Below are 6,127 nucleotides of genomic sequence, written 5' to 3' on the forward strand. Positions count from 1 at the left end.
ATCAAATTCCTTAACCTCTCCCAAGATTGTTTTCACTGGGGAACAAAGCAAACATCATTTTTAAATTTCCCCCTTCCTTCAATAAAACAATCAATCCAATGGTAAGTCTTATGTCCTCATTAACCTTGTACAAATTAGTATCTACTTCTGCAATTGAATTTCCAAGATATACGTTTAACTTTAAAGCCGTTTGTTGCGCGAATATACGACTGAGTCAACCATATTTTGTCACAAGTGATCTACATATTGACGTCATTATCAGAATATGCATCACAAACAAGGGTCAAAACATTTTAATACATATGCGTTTTATAGAACATGTGTTTAACTCTATGTGTGTTAAATTTCACTCTGATCTGAAATGTGGTTTTGTAAATAATAATAATAATAATAATAATAATAATGATTGTTTTTATATAGCGCCTTTCTAGCATAAATGCTACTCAAAGTGCTTTACAATACATTATTACCCCAGCAGACCATAACAATGTATTACGTTACGCTACAACTCCATATCATCGCTGCCACAGGCCTTTTGATATGACCTCGTTCAACCGGGGTTGACTGCATGACGTCACAGTTAAATAAGGCGCGGTAAAATTTAGAGAATGCTAGATCTAAAAATTGTATTTGATTATGCGAGTAAAATTCTGTTGATACATGAAAATACAGACAAGCATGAGCGATCCCCTGTTTTAATATCAATCTTTTTTTTTAAATTTAAATATTTAATGTATCATGTTTAATAATTATCATGGTTTATACACCAAGCATGTGCACGCGAGATGATCAATATGTCTAAAAAAAAAAAAAAAATACTTGAGTTATCTATGAGCTAAGTATAAAATTCAATCAAATGCATTTAGTATTTTAGTTCAGACAAAAAAAAAAACAAAAACATTAGGTCCATTATCAACAATAACAAGCTTTATGCAAACAGCCTGTTTATTTACTGATAATTATTTACGGTAAATAACATTCAAAGTTACACATTGACGCCGATTATATTATAGAACATAGAAATTGGTAAAGAATTACTGTACACGATGATTAAACTGCTTAGGAATATTTTTTTTTTACCGTTCTATTTTTCTTTTCCATACCTTTTCTCCACTCTTTAATCTAATAACATGAATAAAGACGATTGTTTTTCATACGCCCGATTTTTAGAAGTGGGGTGATATATCAACGGAATAATTGAGGAAGTAAACAAATATTAAAAATCAGCATCGGTAAACAGGAACGTAATATCGCTATAAAATATAAGCGGGCAGCCAGATTTTTTTTTACAATACAACGTTACCCACCCCCCCTAAAGAGAGAGAGAGAGAGAGAGAGAGAGAGAAAGTAGCTCAAGAATGACTACAAACATACTACCATTTTTGTTGGTTCAAACTTTTCACACAAACAAAATTCGTTAATATAACCATGCCAGTTTGAATGCATTAGTACATGTATACTTCAAGATACAAGGGGTGTCCTTTCAGTGAACAATTTCAACAGTAAATGGTTATGTTCGGACCCCCCTCCCTCCCCTTCCTCTACAACGTAATTGATTAAAATTCTGTTCCTGCATTTATATCGGTCGTCATTTTATATAAATCTTGATTTATCAAAACTTCTCAAAAAGTCGGTCCCAGTAAGCAGTAAATGCTATTTCCATGTAGGATGCATTACGTTGACATAAAATAAAATATGCAACGTACGGAGCAGTGGCGGATCCAGGAATTTCGTAAAGGGGGGGGGGGGGGCAATATAAGGCAGAGGAGGTCTGGTGGCTGTACTGTGGGTCTAATACATGGTCCTTTTGAGGGGCTGACAAGTCCTTATAAATAAGAGATGCTTTTCCTTGATTTTAGGATAATGGTCATAATAATTTTATGTAGAAAAATTTCAAAAGGCAAACGGGAGGGGGGGCATGCTGGCACTGGATCCGCCTATGCGGACATTTTTAGTGTCTCCATCGTTTGTAGAAAACCTTTCTCCGATTGGATAAAATACAGTCACCACCTTCGTGCACTTTCCGCTGCAGTAATAGAATCACTCCATGATACTGTATTCATTTTTTCTGTTGAAAATACATGTACAATGTCTGTCTCCAATCAGACTTATGCTTGTCAAAGTTTTTGGTATTTTTTTAATTTTTACTTGCTATGCCCTCTCCCTTTACATACATACTTTTAAAATTGCTTAATGCCTGATTATTGTTCTAAAAACTCAACTGTTTCAAGTAATTTAAAAAAAATAGTAAGGGCTTATTGTAATTAAAAGTTTAAAAGTAATAAAGTACAATCAATTTAACTCAATATAACAGGGAGCAGCACAAATTTGCTCATGTCGACATTGTCCACAACTAAAAGAAGGTGAGGGTTTTTTCTGTATCTTTGTATTTTTTTCCACATTCAATTTGATTCAGTAAAGAACAGAAATTTATCTCAAGTTGAATCTTTATGACATTTAAAAGTAAAATACATAATCTCTGTATGGCAGCAAATGACTTGTACAATACTTATGAAAAACATTGCAAAATAGATATATACACATTTAGGGTGTTTTTCCTGAATTTCCAGTATCAAACTTGTTATGATTGATAGTATCATACATAAATATAACAACACAATGAAACTCTGATGTGGTCATTTTATCATTTGCCTCTACATGTATTCAAATTAAAAGAAAAAATATGTTGAATAACTGTTACTTCTACTTAAAAATATGTATGTGTAAAACAATCATTATGATACATGTGAAAAAATTATCCCAGTTAAACAAGAGTGACTTCTTTTGGGGGCTCATTTTGTCTCTGAAGATCATATCCACTGTTTTTGTCTTTGAAGACCATATCCACTTTGATGGTAGGGTGCTGAGTGATTGAAACAGTGATGTTACATTTCTGTGTAGGTAGAAAGGTCCTTCAAAAATCAGTCTGAAAAAAAAATTAAATGTGATAAATGCAAACTTCTCACACTGTCTGTTTACTTATACACACATATAAAAAAAACAGTCATTTATACATCTAAATTTATGAATAACAGATACATGTACGTAAATGTAAGGCATTCCAACAAATTAGATAATAAACACAATGTCATGCTCATGTAGTTGCATGGTTACAAAACTACATCATGATATTATGAATGATATCAGAAAACAAGACATTTACGAAACATTGATGCCCTGCATGGCAGCTTATGGCAAAGATAGAAGTTTTTCAAATGCAAGTCAAAATCCAAAGGTCAAGGTTAAATTTGGTTGTACCTGCAGAAAGGTCTTTACATAAGGAATACAAGTGTGAAATGTGAAAGCAATAGACCCACACATCCAAATGTGAGCTGCGTTAAAGACTTTGTGGACCAACAGGCAGACAGAGAGACCAACAGATGGACAAACAGGGCAAAAAATATATACTCCCAAACTTAAGAGTATGGGGGCATAACAAGTCAAATACAATACATTATGATGTAACATTTTCCTGATTTACTCAAGCTTACTTTATACTAAAAAAAACTGTGCATGGCTGGTGTAGGGATATTCAAATGCATGCCATTTTTTTTAAATTTTAAACTTATTAAATAGTTTTCACTTTACTTTTGTTGTATTCATTGAAATGCACAGTATACAGAACTGTTACATCATAATTTATGAACTGATAGAATAAACCTCAATTTAGATTTTATTAATCTTAAAAAATGAGATTCAGAATTTCATATATCAGAACAAAGACAAATTTATTTTAAAAATTTGATTCGTGACATTTTGCATAGGCGTGGAACAGGAGGGGGGCTTAGCCCCCCCTTTTTTTTTTGCAAAAATAGACATTAAAAACATGCAGGCATTGAACATTGGGATTTGACCTTTTTTTGTTAGTATACCCCCCCCCCCCCTCTCAATTTTCTTCCATGTTTTGATATGAATCATGATACAGTTCAAGTGTATCATGACATTACACAATTAACATCTAGCCATACTGCTGTTTATAAATATCATGCACTTCTGATCTGTCCTAAAGTTGATACTGTTTTGTGTGTTGAAGGAGATTAGGCCAAAAATAAAAATAGTCTTGTTTCCTGCTACCTGACCTACCCTGTTTTTTTTGCACCTGACCTTAAAGTTTTAATTTAGTTTTTGAGGGAAAATCAAAAATTTCATGATCCAAAAGTGAAAAAAATATACATTTAAGTGGTATTTCATGAAATATACATGTTTTAAATATGGACTTGCATGAAACACTACTTATTTTAAACAATAATATTGACCAGTGACATGTTTAATTTGGTTTTGCAATAGTTCATATCCAACAAATTCCATTGTAAAAAAATAAAAGTAAATAAAAAAATAAAACAATTTTCTGACCTACCTACCCTATTTTTTTCAGGCTGGTAGCAGGAAACAAGACTATTATTTTTTTTTTTTTTGGCCTGATGATATTTGCATTTTTTACCTTCAATGTGATAATCAGGAAGTATCTGCCACAGTCATGAGTGCCTTACTGTGGTCCAAAAGCTGTATCGATAAAGCACCACAGTCCTATATTTTGGGAATTAAGCCTTGGGTGACATTGTAGTCATATCCTGGTGTTGTCCTTATTGTTCTCTCCCTTTCCTGTTAAAATCAAACTTTAATTTACTTCTCTATTATAATAGTATTCTTCATTTTCAATTCCTCAGTAGGAAATATGTGGATTTTCAAAATTTGTAGCTTGTATAGATACATGTACATGAGATCTACAATGTTGTATGTGTCACATATGGTCTATTTGTATAACCTAGTTTAATAATAACAATGATTTTCTATAATTTTAAGACTTAACGTGCTAGAATGAGATAATTAATTTTTAATTTTAATGATGTGTTCTAACTCTTCTGGTCTATGCTATCATTAAACAGGTCCAGGAAAATCAATATATTTACCTATATAGCTTAATTTACCTACATGTAAATAACATTTTTAAAAGTGTGTTTTTGGTGAATAATTTGTTTTCAGTCCATTTCAAAGTTGAAAACTAATATTGCTTCATTTTGCGTCTTTTTGTCTGCTTTTGATAAACAGAAATTTACTCCAAAAAAGCTAAAAAAAAATCTACATTATATAGGTAAATAAAGCTGTATATAGGTAGATTTAGCTACATGTATATAGCTAAATTTTGTGATTTTTCTGGACCTGTAAATTGGGAGAACTCATGGTCTAAATGGTTATTATAACGATGGACATGTGTTACTCATTTACAGAAATTGTTTTGTCTTATAAAGTATTCAAACTTTACCTTTTTTCACATGAATGTTTCCTCAGCCCTGCCATCACAGAATTTTTAGCTTTCATTGAGCTCAGTCTCTCTTTTTTTTCTCTCGAATATTCTCATCATTATTGATGCCATTCGCACAACCATGAAATATACCATTTCTCTTGCATCAACAGTCTTGTATTTCTATCAAATTCATTCAGAATGTGTTGAATTACAGCCATAACATGCATAAGACACGAAACTTCTCTCCGTATCCAATGACGCATGGAAGCCGCCATTGCAACTTGGTGTAAACTACGCTTGAAAAAATAATCCGGATTTAATCGGACTGAAAATAATAAACCGTTACTTTCCGCTCTAGAAAATAAATAGAACGATTGTTATTTTCCATATTTTAATCAATAAACTTATACACAACATTCAGTTTGAATTTTTTGAAAACCGAATTACTCGCGCAAGCCAATTTTCCAGATTTTGGAAAAAGTTTGGAAAGCCTGTGGCAGTGGCGTTATTCATAGGGCACGAAAGTAGTCCCGGAGAATCGACACTGTATTACTCACAGGCAATAATGAGAAATGGTTCACGGAAATTTGTTTGCATAAAATTTCTCCTATACAGTGGACATCTCAAGGCAATATCCATCAGAATAGTGCATCGCTCTAAGTTTTGATTTACTGTTCGAGGATTACTCAAAATGTCATTTTCAACGAAAAATCAAGAAAACCAGTCATTAATATGGGAGTTTTTTCATATTCGACAAAAGGTAAATGTATCCAGATTGCCTAAAGTCTGTCTCTCAGAAAGTGGTAATTAGTATGTTCGTGGCCTCTTCTTTAAATCAATATCAAGTTTTATATAGGTATCCGGTTTACTTTTCATATGATT

At 32.4% G+C, this 6,127-nt stretch overlaps 1 long non-coding RNA gene across 1 annotated transcript; it reads right to left on the minus strand.

Moving 5' to 3' along the window:
• Nucleotides 1-2,554: 2,554 nt before the first annotated feature.
• LOC134269926 (uncharacterized) lies at nucleotides 2,555-5,595 on the minus strand. The gene is made up of 3 exons (XR_009992680.1): nucleotides 5,264-5,595; nucleotides 4,442-4,602; nucleotides 2,555-2,926 (listed from the first exon to the last, which is right to left on the minus strand). It is a non-coding gene; the product is annotated as an uncharacterized LOC134269926 (long non-coding RNA).
• Between the last annotated feature and the right edge of the window lie 532 nt (nucleotides 5,596-6,127).

This window comes from Saccostrea cucullata, unplaced genomic scaffold, assembly GCF_032062105.1.
Source record: "Saccostrea cucullata isolate Sc308-1 unplaced genomic scaffold, CSIRO_AGI_Scuc_v1 ctg14834, whole genome shotgun sequence".
Taxonomy (NCBI): domain Eukaryota; kingdom Metazoa; phylum Mollusca; class Bivalvia; order Ostreida; family Ostreidae; genus Saccostrea; species Saccostrea cuccullata.